This window comes from Lampetra planeri, chromosome 48 (genome assembly GCF_965212315.1).
Source record: "Lampetra planeri chromosome 48, kcLamPlan1.2.h2, whole genome shotgun sequence".
Lineage (NCBI taxonomy): Eukaryota > Metazoa > Chordata > Hyperoartia > Petromyzontiformes > Petromyzontidae > Lampetra > Lampetra planeri.
Genome location: NC_136154.1, coordinates 4672478 through 4691783, shown reverse-complemented (window position 1 = coordinate 4691783; position 19306 = coordinate 4672478). Strand labels below are relative to the sequence as shown.

At 52.5% G+C, this 19306-nt stretch overlaps 1 protein-coding gene across 1 annotated transcript in view; it reads left to right on the top strand.

Annotated features, from left to right (window-relative positions):
* The first annotated feature begins 6879 nt into the window (after nucleotides 1–6879).
* The window catches only part of LOC144733722 (uncharacterized), a 34344-nt gene continuing 21917 nt past the window's right edge, over nucleotides 6880–19306 (top strand). Inside the window, exon 1 of the mRNA XM_078615746.1 lies at nucleotides 6880–6933. The gene's annotated coding sequence lies outside the window, so the exon portion shown is untranslated. The remainder of the gene's footprint in view (nucleotides 6934–19306) is intronic.

Below are 19306 nucleotides of genomic sequence, written 5' to 3'. Positions count from 1 at the left end.
ATTCAACAACTAGTAACGTGCACTAAAGACGAATTACCTAAATTATCAACAGAAGGTGTATATCGGATTAATTGTGTATGTGGCAGATGCTATATTGGACAGACAGGGCGCAACGTTAGTGTAAGACTAAAAGAACACCAGAGAAATATTAAACTATCACAAACACAACTGTCGGCAGTGGCAGAACATGCATGCCAACAGGGACACTCAATTGATTTTGACAACGTGGAAGTGTTGTGTAAAACTAGTTACTACTGGCAAAGACTAATTAGAGAATCGATTGAAATTGAGAGAAACAGAAATAACTTTAATCGCTCACACAGCTACAGGCTTAGTGCGGCCTGGAAGCGTATTATTAAATAAGATACATTACAATTCCTTATAAGGGAAACAAACATTAACTGATTACTAATGTAGCATAATCACAATAAAACACATTCCAAATAATTACTAATCTACAACTCGCATCGTAACAATAGCCTGATTACTAATCTAGTATATAATTACAATCACTCCCCCCCTTGAATCTTTGCACCTGATGAGTTAATGATTTAATGATGACGTCACCCTGCTGCTGCTCTATATAAGAACGGGAGAAACAGCAGAGCCTCACCATTCTGGCGAATTGCCCGATGATGCTGGATGCAATTACCAGTGAAACGTCGTACTCAAATTGTAAATGTTGTGGCTTCAACACACCGGTGGGCTAAAGCAGTGAACTATTTGTCTTTTGTCAACGTGACACATTTTTACTGATTGGCCGTGTCGGGTGGTGGAGGGTTACGGCACATTTATAAATAACGCGATCTAAACCCAAAAATCGTTGATTATAAACCCAAAAACGTTGATTACAAAAATAGGACCCGCCAATTTGATATTGCCAATACAAATAGTCGCCCGAATCTGTCCGATGATTCCCAAAGATCCCCCGTTCGCCGCGTAAAATGGTACGTCCACTGGCAAAAGGGGTCGACATTGGACGGGAAGGATGTTATAAATAAGGTCCGCAATGATAGTGGCTGACGCACCCGTGTCCACCAGCACCCGGACCTCAACCCCGTCAATAAAACCCGTTACCACGGACGACCCGGCCGACGCAGCCACTATCCTGTGGGCCAATTCGGACCATTCGACTGCTTTCGGGCCGTGTACGAACTCCCCTCGCCGAACCGAATCCCCGGTACCCATACGCGGTCCCCCCACCGCGAAGCGGCGACCCGAGTGTGCCGTGTATGTGGACCGAGCGTGTGGGGTGCCGCGACTTGCCGGGGTTAGCTGGGACGACTTGGGGCCTTGGTCGTCGTCCGGACGTGGTCCCGTGGCGCGCTGACGCGGAGCCCGGCACCTGGACGCGACGTGACCCCGAAGGCCGCAGTTGTAACACATGACGAGGGACGTCGTGGGTTTCAGTTGCTCCAGCTTGCGGGACGAACGTGTGGGCGAACGACCTCCCGATCTCCACTCCCCCGGTCTCGACACGGTGAAGGTCTCCTCCCGAGCCGTAGCAGTCTGAGGCTCGGCGACTGTCGCGGCAGGTGCTGCGATCCCCGCCGACGCACAGACGACCGTCCGCTTGCGCTTGAGGACCTCGTGTGCGTGAATACTTGTAGCAATCCCCAAGGAGCAGATGTCCATTTCGTCCGCCGTATTGATGGGGACTCCCAGGTCGTGAGCCAACGCCAGCAGCTGCTCCGTCACCATGGCGTCCTTCCCCTCCTTGTCCATGTGGGGAAAAGCGGCGTCTGCCAGGGCGAGCAGCGCCGTGCGATAGGCGAGCGTAGTTTCTCCCACCATCTTGCGCCGTTCGTAGAACTGGTGGCGACAGGTGGAGGGCGGCCCGAACACCTTAGCCATTAGATGTAGCGCAGCCTGGAGCGTTGAGCGGGACGACCTTGGGGCGGATGTGAAGGCCGCAAGCGCGTCGTCGTCGAGCGTCGCTGGCAGCGCGCGTAGGGCAGTGGTGTGGGACCACCCCGACATTTATTGATGTGCGAGGAACCTTCGTTGGAAGGCCCCCCAATAGCCCCCGTCCGCCTTGAACGCCGTCAGCGCGGGCAGTCGTTGCTGGAAGACCTGGTCGTCATCCTCCGAAGAATGCTTTTCCCGCGCACCGCTGTGGTTGATGAAAATGTCGGCTCCGTCGGCAGGCGCATGGTGGAGAGCTCTGGCGCGCGCCGATGACGCGGGCTGTGCAGAGTGGAGGTCTCCGACCACGTGGTGTCCACGCTTCCCGCCAACCGATGGTGGGCCCTCAAAAATGGCGCCAAATTCAAAACTTTCGGCGCGAAGCGCATTCTGGCGGGATCCCTCCGGCCGCGCTCCTTCCTCCAACCTCGTAGTCGTCCTCGCGCCTGCTGAAACGGTGATTTCTGCCAAAATTGAAGCAGCGGCGAGCAGCAACTCCGCCAGGCGGGAGTGTGCATCCTGTAGGCTGGTGTCGGAGGCAAGCGGAGCGTCGGCCATCGCCGCGAAGTGCTGCATTGGCGGCAACTCCTCGTCCTCGCCTTCAGAGGTTTGTGTCTCCGGTATGCCGTCGTCTTCCCGATCACGCTCGTGGGTACGGGTAGTCTTCCTAGTATCCATCCTTTTGAAGACAGATTTACTTCTGACGCCAGTTGTAATGTAGGAACTTGGCGGGAGACGACCTTACGGGTAGCACACTCTTTATTTAACACCAACTTATATTACACGGGTGGCTAACTCCAGCCTTAACCCACAGGGTAACCCCGGCTACACCCACACGGGCTCTTACGCCCCGTAGCCTCTCGGAACACACCCAGCCGGGGTGTCCGTCTCGACTCTGGGTCCCACAGTCTCGGCCCACATGGACGTCAGACTACGGGTCCCACAGTCTCGCCTCCGAGCCACACAGGGCCCCGGTCCCGACAAGGACAGCGGGACTAGGGGTCTCAGGGCCTATTCCTTGAACTCCGTCTTCGGTCTTCGACTGGTTAACAACTCCTCGAGTGCTCCCGCGCGTCCCCCTTTATAGTCCTTCATGCGGACGTCGCTGAGAGCACCCACCCCAGTTGACCGATCACTGCACGCTACCTTGTGTCAGCGCGCACAACCACGCGCGCCGCCCCGTAATCTCTCACTCTCGGCGCGCGCGTCAACACCACGCCTACATCGCGTGCCCAACCACGCACCCCGCGCCGCCCCGTGATCTCTCACTGCAGGCGCGCGTCAGCACCACCACTACACTCACCAGCGCAGCCAAATCAGTGCTCGCCACCGCAGCCCAATCAGTGCCCACCACCGCAGCCCAATGAGTGCTCACCACCGCAGCCCAATGAGTGCTCACCAGCGCAGCCCAATTAGTGCTCACCAGCGCAGCCCAATTAGTGCTCACAAGCGCAGCCCAATTAGTGACCATGGGCCGGATAAATGCCCTCGGTGGGCCGCATGTGGCCCGCGGGCCGTAGTTTGAGGACCCCTGCCGTAGGGCCTGCGAGCCTCATTATTACAGATTTAATGTGTGCACGTACGTATGTTGAACTTCTTTCGCGCCGTACGTAGCCATTCGTGCTAATCGGAGGTGGTTGGAGGATTCATTAATCACGAATTAATAATGAATCCTCTGAACAAATATCATTTAAAGTGTGTCAGACCGCGGAAGCTAAGGTTTGAGCCTAACTAATGCTCGTACATGGGGGACTATAAGAGGCATAGAATGCATTATGGACTGTGGGACTATGCGATGACAAGCCGAGTACAATAAAGTGCAGCAACATCCACTGTTGTATTGTACTTTCATGTGTCTCGGCTTCAACTATATGGTTAAATACCCCCCTCCCGCCTTCGACACGCATGGCTTAACGTTTGTACATCGCTTTTGAGATCTGACAAGATCAAGAGCATTCTGTATTTATGTATGTTTAACCTCTTCCGCACCGTACGTGGCCGACCGTGCAAATCGGAGGTGCGCGGGAACGACAACAAACTAAACACAAATAGCATTTCGCAATAAATGGGTTTGTAAATATAGATGATTTAAAAGTGCATAGCTCCAGTGGCTATCTGGAAGGAAGAGCGTTCTTAAAGTGCGCGATGTGGTGACCGTCTTTGTTCGATGGCTATCCAAACGTAGAATTATAGTGGTGTGTAGTGTTTTGCATAGTGTATCCTGTAGTGTATATAGCATCTGAAAGCGCGCGATGCAGTGACCGATCGCTATCCAAAAGCCGCTGCTGCGAATATGACCGGAGTTTGCGTGATGATGGTTTATAATCCTTGACGAGATCAGCGAGGTACTGTGGTTCGTTTATGGCAAGCACTTTGTATGTGTGTACCATGACTCACCAACATCCATTTAAGGTTGGGTCGGTATGCAGTCAATATTGCCTCAGGGAGATGCTGTTTTTATAGTACTTGTCCCACCCTATCTGACATTTATATAAAATATACAGCGTCATGCATGTAAGTTACATATCAAAATGATGGACATTGCACACCAGATGTTTTCATCAATAAAGGGACGGGAACGATATTGGGTATGGAAGTAAACACAACACAAACGCGCGGACACACCACAGAGAAAAAATTAACCCGTAAAAACAAAGTTTTTCACTCTAAATCCTTTATATGCGTGGCGGCTAGAGTCCTCTCGTCCTCTGGCTTGAGATGGCTGCCACCTATGGGTCAGATGATTGTCTGCCACAATTAAGCAATTGGTAATAAAATATTTAAAAAAATTTCCATAAACAGTGTAAAATTTTGGAAAAAAAATTTCATGAAAATTAATTGTCAAGCACAACGAGTCTGTGTGCAAAATGTCAGCTCGATTGGATCACGGGAAGTGGGTTAAAAAATGACCGAAAGATTTGCACGGTCCTAAGCAAGCAAGCAAGCACGCAAGCACGCAAGCACGCAAGCAAGCAAGTGAACTTAATATAAAGGATTTAAAAATAGCACAAATATGATTTTTTTTAAGATCAGATGATAAACACAAACCAGCGAGACCACAAAAGTTAAACAACACGGACAAACATACAGAGTACCATAGTAAACATCGCACGAACTAAGTGGGGGCTATGTGCAAATACAGATGGCTCATCGGACAGCTCCAAAATCAAATTTTATAAACAGAAAATATATTTATACTGGAGGAATCCGATGAGCTATAAAGCTCTTTTTCACAGATGTCCAGTAGGGGCACAGGGTAAGAACCTTGCAACAACAAACATTAAAAAATAAATTATAGAAGTGCAATGTACAAGCAAGATAAACAAACCACCCAAATGGCCAAACACATACAAATTAAACTAAACCATCCCCAGCCTAATAGACAAAGCCCACTGAGATATTACCTTGTTTTTCGAATCCGACCTGGTCACAAATGAAAGCTCAACAGAATAGCTTATCATTTGGACATTTACAGCAGAAAAATCACGTAAATAGTCTAAACGCGCGTTTATAAATGTGGAGGGAAAAACCGGAGGACCCGGAGAAAAAAATCCATACGGGGAGAACATGCAAACTCCAAATATACAGCAGGTGTCAGGGTCGGGGTCGGGATCGAACCCCCGTACTCCTGCAGACCAGGCGAGGTAGTTACCATATCCTAGCCCGCTGTAGTGATGATGAGAGAGAGAGACGCAAACTCCAAATATACAGCAGGTGTCAATCGGTCGGGATCGAACCCCCTTACTCCTGCATACCAGGCGAGGGAGTTAACATTTCCTCGCCCACTGTAGTGACGATGAGAGAGAGACGCAAACTCCAAATATACAGCAGATGTCAGGTCGGAATCGGGATCCAACCCCCGGACATATTGCATAGGGGTCGTCCATAAATGACGTCACGCACCCGGGGGGGGGGGGGTCAGACATTTGTGACGATGTGTGACGAGGGGGGTGGGAGGTTTGAGAAATTTGCCGTCACATCACAATGCGCAACTTTAAATAAATATAGACAACACGTTCTACTTAATGAAATCGATTTTTTTTATAAATGTTTTCTCCTACAACATCAGAGTGCAGCGCCACATTAAATACGCACTACAATGACAATAGTTTAAAGCGATTTGAAGCATGTTATTTTTTGGGGAAGGGGCAGAGCTTTGTGACGTCATATTTGAGGGGGGTCTGACTTTTTGTGACGCCGTGTGACGAAGGGGGGGGGGTCTAAAATCGTCCAAAATCGCGTGACGTCATTTATGGATGGCCACATACCAGGCGAGGAAGATAACATCATACCACCGTGGCGCCCCTTAACTAAATTTGAGATGAGTAGCCCAGCACCGCGGCTGGGGGTGGAGTCCTCGTAACCCTTCATTATATACATCCCCGACTGAAGCTTCACTGCAATACCTGTGTAGGCGGCCCTTTGTGTAACTTCATCTCAGCCATTGCCGACATCACCCGGGACGCTAAGGGGAAATTCAGTGTGAAACAAGAAGTAGCCACTTTACCAGTCGATGAAAGGGGTGGATGAGCGGAGGGGGGAAAAACTAAAACTTTTATTCAGGCCTCATTCGGTAAGGGGTGCACATTTTTAATACCTCAGAAGTTTGTGCCGGATTTCGTGTGCGCCACGAATCTGGCACCAGGGTGACCCTTTGACCCAACAAGGCCCAACGAGTTGTATTTTGACAAAGGGAGTGCAAAAAGATGTAGCAAATTCCTCGATGCGGTAAAGAACATTCGTGCCAACAATGCCCAGCTGTGGCAGCTGTCACATGCGTCGGGGGAAATGAAAATCACCGTGAGAGTCTGCAGTCGTGAGGCAGAGCAGCTTTATTATTTTGTGTTGGTTAAGTTGTGCAAGTTATCGCTGCTGGCGAGATTGACGTCATTGGTGTATACAACCACTCCCTTAACTGGTCCCCATAAATATAGCTCAGCTGACGTTCTTGTCAGCACAGAATGTGTAGTATGGCCCATTTTAGAGCAGCAGTGAACCTCTTCTTATTTTTTGCTGTCTATTGTCAAGGTAAGAACGTGTGTTACTTACTACGATTGACACGGAGTGAGAATATATTTCAAAATACACCTTGTAATATCTCCGCGAATAAGTAGGCAAAAGCCTGTCACCTTAAATGTACGGGTGTTGAACTTCTTTCGCACCGCACGCAGCCAAACCGTGCTAATCTGCGGTGAAATAATAAACCCACCTTATTTGACTTAGATTTAAATGTGTATTTTAGTACTTCCATGTTATCTTACTGCTACTGTTTCATTCTTTGTAAATGATTTTTTTAGTTTTTAGAAGCATTTGATGATTAAAACTATGCTTGTTTTGCTTTTGGCATCACGTGTTAATTATTCATGTTATAAAATTGTTGAAGGTCACCCTTAGTATAACAAAATAAAACTGTGTTTTTCTGATATTTTAGTTGGTTCTTTGCTTCCAATAAAAGAAAATAGACGAAAATGTACGTGGTGTCCTTTCACAGTTTAAATATGCATCGACAATCTTTACAATTGTATGATTAACAGACATTCATGTGCATGTCCAGCCCTTTGTGAATCTATTGCTGGATGCGGAATATTCCCACGCTGTGCGTGGTGAGGATTATTTTGACCATACTTCATGCTGGTCAGTGTGCGCTGGCAGAGATGGGGAGCAAAGATGTGGGAAACATAGAAATACAATACTGGCGTACCTAGATTTCCGTTTGTGTTTGCATTATTTAAAACCTGAATATAAAATGAAAAATTGTACCGTACAGGCATACCTCGCCAAACGCGAGGGTTACATTCCTGAACAATTCTGCTTTAGACAAATAATAACCCTTGTGGAAAATATAGGGTTGTGCAGGGGCGGTTTCTTCATTAGGGCGATTGGGCGACGCACCACCAATGTCATTCAACCACAGAGTCACGCTAGCCGTCACTGTGCCTCTGGATATAGTCCAATCAGCGTCATGTCACGTTCTGGGGAGTACCGCCTCTTTTTGGGCGATTTCACTCCGGCTGAGAATCGCCCAGAGTGTTCCCATCGACTTACATTCAAATATGTTTTTTTACGAACGGGGGCGCTGCAATGCATTCTCTATGGCTTCCAGGAGGGCTCGCACTAACGTGCTTACGTCATCATACGTAAGCACGTTTCATCCAACAATATTATTTGTCGCCACCTAGTGGAATCTTTAATAAAAGAAACTTGAGTGGATTGTATTAATAGTGAGTATAGAAACAAACAAGATGTATTGTAAGAGTCACTTTATTTTTCATTAATATTAAAGAAGTGAAGTTGCCTTTACATGCTTAAGCTGTTAATTTATCCTTTGCATGGGTGGACCATATCCTTATAAATCATCCAGACATTTGCCCCCCCTGAGAGATTTTGCAGGAGCCGCCACTGGGGTTGTGTAACCTGGGTCCCAAATGATTGCCCCCTCCTTGTTTGTTTAATCAGTTCTATAAGATGTTTGCCCTTGTTATCGTACTAAAGGATGCCAAGTCGCTCTCCATGTCTCGTGTCTGTGCGTATAATATTTATCTCTCAATTTTACATCAACACAAAGACCCCGCGTCTCCATTACTTATCCTGCACCACGGTACGCATGCCAAGCGCTGGGAGATTAATAACTAGACGGGTAATTAGGAACAATTACTCTCCACCAGAAACTATGGTGCGCTGTAACAGTATATCATGAATGTGCGACAGAATATAAGGAATATTGGAAAGGGAATCGACCAATTTTTTACTATCCAAAAGGTGGATTAAATGGGAATCAACTGATTTTTAACGATCCAAAGATAGGTCACTGCTCGGTTACTGCTGGAAGACAGAAACATGTATTAGAAATGTTATAGCTTGAACCATGCTCGATTACTGCTCGGACACATAGACACACGTATTCAAATATCATAGATCGATTACTGCTCAATTACTGCTCGAACAAATTGACATGTATTCAAGTGGATTGTATTAATAGTGAGTATAGAAACAAACAAGATGTATTGTAAGAGTCACTTTATTTTTCATTAATATTGTAATAAACGACTGGACCACGATGTCTGGCTCAGTGTCCTTTATTATTCGGTTCGTGCTGTACACCCACACGGCTGTCTTTACTCTGTAGCTTCTCCACGGTGCTGACTCCAATGTCGGCCCGATCCACAACAGCAGCTCCGCTGCTGTTTCTCTCACACAGCCCCCCTTGGCTGTACTCTCTGCTGCTCTTCTCCCTCCGCAGCTCTCACAGCTTCTTGCTCTCTCTCTCTCTCTCCGCAGCTCCTCCTGGCAGCCACACCGCTGCCTCTAACAAGCAGCCCCCTCTCTCTCTCTCTCCGCAGCTCCTCCTGGCAGCCACACCGCTGCCTCTAACACGCAGCCCTCCTGTCTGTCTCCTCCCCAGCTGCACACCACTCCGCAGCTTCCTCTTATCTTCGGGGTTGGCTCCCGATCGCCGTCGGCGCCCCCCCTCTCCACACTTGCCCGCGTGGCCTCACTCTTTTCCGCTCACACCCCGACTGCCTTCCCCTTCCGGTTTACCCGCTTAAAGCCCCGAACCTTACCCCCACGTCACATGACTCCACCCCCCGTGACGTCACCTCCGGAAGGTCGCTTACGCCCGCATTACACCACCCTCCCCCGTAGAAAAATCCCAGCCGACCTCGGCTGACCAATAGCAATCGTAATGCGGCGAACCGAGCTTCCCCCCCTAAAGGACACTAAGCATATAATGTAACAGCAAGAACAACAACAACGCAATCAACATCAACGATCGTACAAAAGCATGCAATAAATACAACTGTAAGAAGAAAATAACAAGACAACAACACTCAACGAAACGTAAGCGATTTGGAACGTGTGCGGGTCGCCGGCCCGTCCCGGACGGTCGGCGGCCCACTCGCAGAACGGGAACGCGATGAAAGTCGAGGAACGACAGGGGGTAATCCCCCTGTCGCAGCTGGAAGTCCACCGCCGTCCCGTGTCTCTAAAGAGTTAGTCTTGGGCTTGTCCTGTGACCGTGCCCGCAGCTGGGTCGGAAGGGCTGCAGGGCTCGAAGGTCCCGCAGACCTGGCAGGCGTCGTCCGAGCAGGGCCCCTCGTCCCCCGCAATGTCACGGCCGGCCTGTCTGGAACAGGTACGACAGGCGCTCTAGCAAAATCAATGGACGCAGGCAGGGGAGAGTCAGCAGCAACAGACCCCGGCAAGGCAACATTGGGGGATGACGCATCATGTAAGGGAGCAACATATGGTTTCAAGCGCGACGTATGCACAACCCAGCGACGAGACCCAATCTGGACGCGTGCTGTCTGTGGGTTGGGAACCGCAATGAGGCGTACGGGACCATGCCAGGGTTTGTGCAATTTCGGCGAGGTCCCCGGACGTACCTGTGGACAATGAAGCCAGGCTAGGTCCCCAACCTTCCAAGGGCACTCCCCCTCAGACCGTCGCGCATATCGCTCGTTCCGGGCCTGGGCTTTGGCCGTAGCCACGCGGGCATTCTCCCGCGCCTCCGTGACTCGGCGAACCGTGTCCTGAATGTATTCAGGAAGTGGTTTCCGAGGTCCCTTCACCCCAGTTCCCAATTGCACATCCACCGGCGGCACGTTTTCCCGACCATACATAAGGTAAAACGGCGAATATCCCGTAGCCGCATGAGGCGTCATCCTGTACGCCGAAAGCACCCCGGGGATGTGCAGATCCCAATCTGATTGTTGTTCACTCACGGTATGGCAAAGCATGGCAGACAATGTCCTGTTCAGCCGTTCAACCATACCATCAGTCTGCGGATGGTATGGGGATGTCCGTACTTTCTTAGTCCCAAGGCCCGCGCACACTTCCGCCAATAATTTAGAAGAGAAATTCCTGCCCTGGTCCGTGAGGAGTCTCTCAGGCGCCCCCTTATCCATAATATACCCAAACAAAAAGGCGTCGGTAATGGCCGCGGCCGACTGATCAGGCAACGGCCAGGCCATCGGCCAACGGGAGAGGTACTCAACCCCTACCAGCAAATATTTATTACCCCTCGCCGATGGTGGAAAAGGTCCCAATATGTCCAGTGCCACCAATTCATTGACTCGAGACACCTGAATCGACTGGAGAGGCGGCACGTAAGGATGTTTCGGCGGCTTACGTTGTGCACACGCAGGGCACGCGCGCACGTGCCCTACGACATCTGTCGCCATGCCGTGCCAAAAATAATGACGTTGCAACGTCAACAAGGTCTTCTGCACCCCTAAATGTAAGAGAGTGTCACAATGGAGGGTTCTAATCAACTCGAACCGCAAGGACGTTGGTACCACCAGGCGCCAACGTTCCTGGAACCCCTCCCGCCACATAAGCAGACCATCTCGGAGAGCGGTTTGCGGCCCCACAGCCGTACTCGGACTCCCATTGTCCTTAGCAGACCGCTTCCGCAAGGACACCAATGACTCATCCATCATCTGTTCCCGGATCCAGACAGACCGCGGCAGATTCAAAACCCCGTCAGCCGGTCCCGGTTCCATCGGAGTGTCCGACTTCTCGACGGCCAACGTGAGCGGCTGAGGGGGGTTTGGAATCGGCGAACACCTATGCGTCCCCGACTCACATTTACAAGGGGCGCGCCGCGGTAATCTGGAAAGTGCGTCAGCGTTCGCATGGCGCACACCCTTCCGATGTTGAATTTGGAAGGAAAATTCCTGTAGCGTGTCCAACCAACGTGCCAACTGTCCGGATGGCTGGTCAATTTTAAGGGCATATTGCAAGGCCGCATGATCCGTACGCACAATAAAAGAACGACCGTAGAGGTATGGTCGAAATTGCCGTAGGAAAAAAACAACCGCCAATAGTTCTCTGCGAGTGACACAGTAGCGGGTTTCCGCAGGAGACAAGACTCGGCTACCATACGCCACGACACGCTCTACACCCCCTTTAGACTGTGATAACACCGCCCCAATACCTGTGTCACTCGCGTCCGTATCAAGAATGAATGGGTGATCGAAATCGGGATAATCCAATGTTGGGGCCGTGGCCAATAGATCACGCAGACTCCGAAAGGCCGCCTCCTCCGGCTGTCCCCAACCAAACTTCCGTCCTTTACCCGTAAGGAGATGCAAAGGCCTCGCAATCGTCGCAAAACCCGGCACGAATCTTCGGTAATACGAGGCAAATCCCAAAAACCGCCGAACATCCCCCACGGTGGCCGGAGTCGGCCAATCCCGGACGCACGCCGTCTTTTCCGGATCCGTGGACACTCCCTCAGCGCTCACAATGTGCCCCAAATAGCGGACGGACCGTTGCAGTAGGTGACATTTCTTTGGTTTGAATTTCAATTTGGCAGAACGCATCCTCGTGAACACTGTCTCCAGCCGCGTCAAATGTTCATCGAATGTGCGGCTGAAGACAATGATATCGTCCAAATATATAAGACATGTCTCCCACTGCAACCCCGTCAAAACGAGCTCCATCAATCTTTGAAATGTAGCAGGGGCCGCATTCAATCCCATCGGGAGACAGTTGAATTGAAATAACCCCTGCGGCGTACGGAAAGCGGTTTTCTCCCGTGAGGACTCGTCAAGGGGAAGCTGCCAAAATCCCGAAGAGAGGTCCAGTGTGGAAAAGAACTTAGCCCCCGACAATGCGTCGAGGGAGTCATCCATACGCGGCAGGGGGTACGCATCTGCCACCGATATCTTATTCAATTTGCGGAAATCAACACAAAATCGCAATTTGCCATCCTTCTTCTTAACCAAGACGACTGGAGCGCCCCATGGGCTGTTAGATGGCGATATAATGTCCGCAGCCAACATGTCTTCCACTGCCCCCCGTACGTGTTCTCGCTCCGCAGGACTCATCCGATGCGAATTTAATCGAATAGGGGCAGCATCGCCCGTCTCAATGTGATGGTAAAGCAAGGAAGTGCGGCCCAAATCCAAATCATCGGAGCTGAACACATCGGAATATGTCAACAACAATTTACGCAGCGCACCACGTTGCTCCATGGACAGGGAAGAATTTTCGTCACATAATTGAGCAACCCAACGATCATCCGAACTCCTTGGCTCGGAAACCCCAGCAACAACTCCCCGGCTATGTGGACAATCATGGGTCGCAAACGCCGTAGTGGCATGTGCCACAACCGTACCGGCCGGGACACGGACGTTTTCTCCCCCCGCATTAAGCACCTGTAAAAACGGTAATTGATCCGGCCGGACGATGGTCTGTGCCCCCACTAACGCCAACCCGGTTGTTATCGTGGCGGACGGTGACAACAAGACCCCTACTGCTCCTAGCCGATCAGGCAGGGGCTTCCGATACCGCAAGGGTATAAGCATCTGTGTACCAGGTGGAATGTCCACAGATGCGACGGACAGCGCCTGCACTTGTACGGCCGAAGCAGGTCGCCCCCAGGGCGACGGCAGAAACGAGATTTGACGGCCCCCCGGCAGTTCAATACAATTCTCATTGATTTTGATCAAAATGGGCATCTTAGCCAAAAAATCGGTGCCTAACAAACAAGGAACCGCCAAAGATCTCGATATCAACACAACACCCGAGGCCGACACATCCCCAATAGATATCTTAGCATCCACCTGACCCACGATGCCCATGCTACCCCCGTTCGCAGCGACGCACGACCCATAAACCGGACGCACAGCCCCCGACGGAATGCCCAACAGATGGAAAATGACATCCGATATAATAGTCGCAGACGCCCCCGAGTCGACCAAAATGCGCACGTCCACACCTTGTATGGACCCCGGTACAGTGGACGAACCCGTAGCGGCCGCGACAACTCTCCGTGCCAATTTGCGCCACTGCGTAACTGAATGACAAGGCCCCGTCGATGGCCTTTCTTTAACAACAACAATAGGATCGCGCAACACAGGTGGTGGGTGAGGTGGAAAGCCTTGCCGAGTGTCTGGTGCGTGCCGACATGCCTGTTTCGGAGGATCTTTAGCCGACTTGACCGGTGCCGAGGCCTCCTGCTGCGGCGGAGCCGGGAAGCGGGCCCAGCAGTCTCTGGCGTAGTGGCCCCTACGCCCGCAGCGGAAACATTCGGCCTCGTTGCGCCGAAGCGCAGGCCTCGCCTCCTGACGGCCCCGTTCTGGTAGCATCGCGCGCGGTCTCGGCCCGCCGCGTCCCGTCCATGGAGCGGAGGCGGCCGTCAGTTGTTGAGGGCCCCGGTCATCCGGAACATAGACGGCCTGCGCAGGGTCCCACCCCAGCGCATCCCCTTCTTTGACGGGCCCCCCCGTCCACGCCGTCACTTGTTTCCAGCGACGGAGGTTGAATTGCGCATCGAGACACTTAGCAGCCATCCGGGAAGTTAGCTTCTCATGCCCACACACAGGCATGGGGATCCCTAGATCCCGAGACAACTCCAACATTTTCCCTAATATGAGAGGCTCAAGCAGGTCCTGTGGCGTCTCAGGATAAGCTGCCATGGCCAGCTCCAGCACCGCACCCCTGAACGCCACGGGCGACTCCTCTGGTGCTCGTTGTCGTTGAGCGAATCGCCGATGCGCATCATCTGGTGGCTCATAAGCATCGGCCATTTCTTGAAAAACACCACATAAAGTTGCCTTCTTATCGGTCGCTATGGAACGGAAGAATCGGACAGATTCGTCGTCCAGGAGAGTCGGCAACACCTCCAAAGCCTCCGCATCGGTCCATCTTGCTGTGCGTACCGCCGCCAAGAAGCGGCAGGCGAACGCGCTCCAGTCCCCACCGACGGAAAATTCTTTAACCGTTGTAAGGTGGCGACTCCGACTCCTCTTCCCGCCGTCTTCCAATGGTGGTGGTTGTGATGGCAAATTCAAAATGGCGTCGGCCCGCGGCGTGGCCAAGATGGCGGTTTGGCGCCACGGAGCGCGCAAAATGGCGGCCTCTTGCCGCGTGGGCAATGGCGGCGGCAGGACAGGCAACGTGGCGGCCCGCGGAGCACCACTTGCATCATCCATCGTCCCTGGCGCGACGAGATGGCATAGATGCGCCAGGACGTCCTTAAGTGCCTCCAGTTGTACCGCCATCGCTTGCCATCGTTGATCCGCGTCTGATGATGTCGACGGACCCGCCACCGCGCCAACATCCTCCACTCCCGTTCCCGTGGTCGCCTCAGCCTGGCTCTCCTCCACCACCCCAACAGGATCCGTGGTTGGAGGGAGTTCGTCGTCGTCGGACGAAGAAGCCGATGCAGGCGCCGGATTAACTTTCTTCCTCACTTGTTTCGACATGCCGTTGCACTTCCGACACCAGTGTAATAAACGACTGGACCACGATGTCTGGCTCAGTGTCCTTTATTATTCGGTTCGTGCTGTACACCCACACGGCTGTCTTTACTCTGTAGCTTCTCCACGGTGCTGACTCCAATGTCGGCCCGATCCACAACAGCAGCTCCGCTGCTGTTTCTCTCACACAGCCCCCCTTGGCTGTACTCTCTGCTGCTCTTCTCCCTCCGCAGCTCTCACAGCTTCTTGCTCTCTCTCTCTCTCTCTCCGCAGCTCCTCCTGGCAGCCACACCGCTGCCTCTAACAAGCAGCCCCCTCTCTCTCTCTCTCCGCAGCTCCTCCTGGCAGCCACACCGCTGCATCTAACACGCAGCCCTCCTGGCTGTCTCCTCCCCAGCTGCACACCACTCCGCAGCTTCCTCTTATCTTCGGGGTTGGCTCCCGATCGCCGTCGGCGCCCCCCCTCTCCACACTTGCCCGCGTGGCCTCACTCTTTTCCGCTCACACCCCGACTGCCTTCCCCTTCCGGTTTACCCGCTTAAAGCCCCGAACCTTACCCCCACGTCACATGACTCCACCCCCCGTGACGTCACCTCCGGAAGGTCGCTTACGCCCGCATTACACCACCCTCCCCCGTAGAAAAATCCCAGCCGACCTCGGCTGACCAATAGCAATCGTAATGCGGCGAACCGAGCTTCCCCCCCTAAAGGACACTAAGCATATAATGTAACAGCAAGAACAACAACAACGCAATCAACATCAACGATCGTACAAAAGCATGCAATAAATACAACTGTAAGAAGAAAATAACAAGACAACAACACTCAACGAAACGTAAGCGATTTGGAACGTGTGCGGGTCGCCGGCCCGTCCCGGACGGTCGGCGGCCCACTCGCAGAACGGGAACGCGATGAAAGTCGAGGAACGACAGGGGGTAATCCCCCTGTCGCAGCTGGAAGTCCACCGCCGTCCCGTGTCTCTAAAGAGTTAGTCTTGGGCTTGTCCTGTGACCGTGCCCGCAGCTGGGTCGGAAGGGCTGCAGGGCTCGAAGGTCCCGCAGACCTGGCAGGCGTCGTCCGAGCAGGGCCCCTCGTCCCCCGCAATGTCACGGCCGGCCTGTCTGGAACAGGTACGACAGGCGCTCTAGCAAAATCAATGGACGCAGGCAGGGGAGAGTCAGCAGCAACAGACCCCGGCAAGGCAACATTGGGGGATGACGCATCATGTAAGGGAGCAACATATGGTTTCAAGCGCGACGTATGCACAACCCAGCGACGAGACCCAATCTGGACGCGTGCTGTCTGTGGGTTGGGAACCGCAATGAGGCGTACGGGACCATGCCAGGGTTTGTGCAATTTCGGCGAGGTCCCCGGACGTACCTGTGGACAATGAAGCCAGGCTAGGTCCCCAACCTTCCAAGGGCACTCCCCCTCAGACCGTCGCGCATATCGCTCGTTCCGGGCCTGGGCTTTGGCCGTAGCCACGCGGGCATTCTCCCGCGCCTCCGTGACTCGGCGAACCGTGTCCTGAATGTATTCAGGAAGTGGTTTCCGAGGTCCCTTCACCCCAGTTCCCAATTGCACATCCACCGGCGGCACGTTTTCCCGACCATACATAAGGTAAAACGGCGAATATCCCGTAGCCGCATGAGGCGTCATCCTGTACGCCGAAAGCACCCCGGGGATGTGCAGATCCCAATCTGATTGTTGTTCACTCACGGTATGGCAAAGCATGGCAGACAATGTCCTGTTCAGCCGTTCAACCATACCATCAGTCTGCGGATGGTATGGGGATGTCCGTACTTTCTTAGTCCCAAGGCCCGCGCACACTTCCGCCAATAATTTAGAAGAGAAATTCCTGCCCTGGTCCGTGAGGAGTCTCTCAGGCGCCCCCTTATCCATAATATACCCAAACAAAAAGGCGTCGGTAATGGCCGCGGCCGACTGATCAGGCAACGGCCAGGCCATCGGCCAACGGGAGAGGTACTCAACCCCTACCAGCAAATATTTATTACCCCTCGCCGATGGTGGAAAAGGTCCCAATATGTCCAGTGCCACCAATTCATTGACTCGAGACACCTGAATCGACTGGAGAGGCGGCACGTAAGGATGTTTCGGCGGCTTACGTTGTGCACACGCAGGGCACGCGCGCACGTGCCCTACGACATCTGTCGCCATGCCGTGCCAAAAATAATGACGTTGCAACGTCAACAAGGTCTTCTGCACCCCTAAATGTAAGAGAGTGTCACAATGGAGGGTTCTAATCAACTCGAACCGCAAGGACGTTGGTACCACCAGGCGCCAACGTTCCTGGAACCCCTCCCGCCACATAAGCAGACCATCTCGGAGAGCGGTTTGCGGCCCCACAGCCGTACTCGGACTCCCATTGTCCTTAGCAGACCGCTTCCGCAAGGACACCAATGACTCATCCATCATCTGTTCCCGGATCCAGACAGACCGCGGCAGATTCAAAACCCCGTCAGCCGGTCCCGGTTCCATCGGAGTGTCCGACTTCTCGACGGCCAACGTGAGCGGCTGAGGGGGGTTTGGAATCGGCGAACACCTATGCGTCCCCGACTCACATTTACAAGGGGCGCGCCGCGGTAATCTGGAAAGTGCGTCAGCGTTCGCATGGCGCACACCCTTCCGATGTTGAATTTGGAAGGAAAATTCCTGTAGCGTGTCCAACCAACGTGCCAACTGTCCGGATGGCTGGTCAATTTTAAGGGCATATTGCAAGGCCGCATGATCCGTACGCACAATAAAAGAACGACCGTAGAGGTATGGTCGAAATTGCCGTAGGAAAAAAACAACCGCCAATAGTTCTCTGCGAGTGACACAGTAGCGGGTTTCCGCAGGAGACAAGACTCGGCTACCATACGCCACGACACGCTCTACACCCCCTTTAGACTGTGATAACACCGCCCCAATACCTGTGTCACTCGCGTCCGTATCAAGAATGAATGGGTGATCGAAATCGGGATAATCCAATGTTGGGGCCGTGGCCAATAGATCACGCAGACTCCGAAAGGCCGCCTCCTCCGGCTGTCCCCAACCAAACTTCCGTCCTTTACCCGTAAGGAGATGCAAAGGCCTCGCAATCGTCGCAAAACCCGGCACGAATCTTCGGTAATACGAGGCAAATCCCAAAAACCGCCGAACATCCCCCACGGTGGCCGGAGTCGGCCAATCCCGGACGCACGCCGTCTTTTCCGGATCCGTGGACACTCCCTCAGCGCTCACAATGTGCCCCAAATAGCGGACGGACCGTTGCAGTAGGTGACATTTCTTTGGTTTGAATTTCAATTTGGCAGAACGCATCCTCGTGAACACTGTCTCCAGCCGCGTCAAATGTTCATCGAATGTGCGGCTGAAGACAATGATATCGTCCAAATATATAAGACATGTCTCCCACTGCAACCCCGTCAAAACGAGCTCCATCAATCTTTGAAATGTAGCAGGGGCCGCATTCAATCCCATCGGGAGACAGTTGAATTGAAATAACCCCTGCGGCGTACGGAAAGCGGTTTTCTCCCGTGAGGACTCGTCAAGGGGAAGCTGCCAAAATCCCGAAGAGAGGTCCAGTGTGGAAAAGAACTTAGCCCCCGACAATGCGTCGAGGGAGTCATCCATACGCGGCAGGGGGTACGCATCTGCCACCGATATCTTATTCAATTTGCGGAAATCAACACAAAATCGCAATTTGCCATCCTTCTTCTTAACCAAGACGACTGGAGCGCCCCATGGGCTGTTAGATGGCGATATAATGTCCGCAGCCAACATGTCTTCCACTGCCCCCCGTACGTGTTCTCGCTCCGCAGGACTCATCCGATGCGAATTTAATCGAATAGGGGCAGCATCGCCCGTCTCAATGTGATGGTAAAGCAAGGAAGTGCGGCCCAAATCCAAATCATCGGAGCTGAACACATCGGAATATGTCAACAACAATTTACGCAGCGCACCACGTTGCTCCATGGACAGGGAAGAATTTTCGTCACATAATTGAGCAACCCAACGATCATCCGAACTCCTTGGCTCGGAAACCCCAGCAACAACTCCCCGGCTATGTGGACAATCATGGGTCGCAAACGCCGTAGTGGCATGTGCCACAACCGTACCGGCCGGGACACGGACGTTTTCTCCCCCCGCATTAAGCACCTGTAAAAACGGTAATTGATCCGGCCGGACGATGGT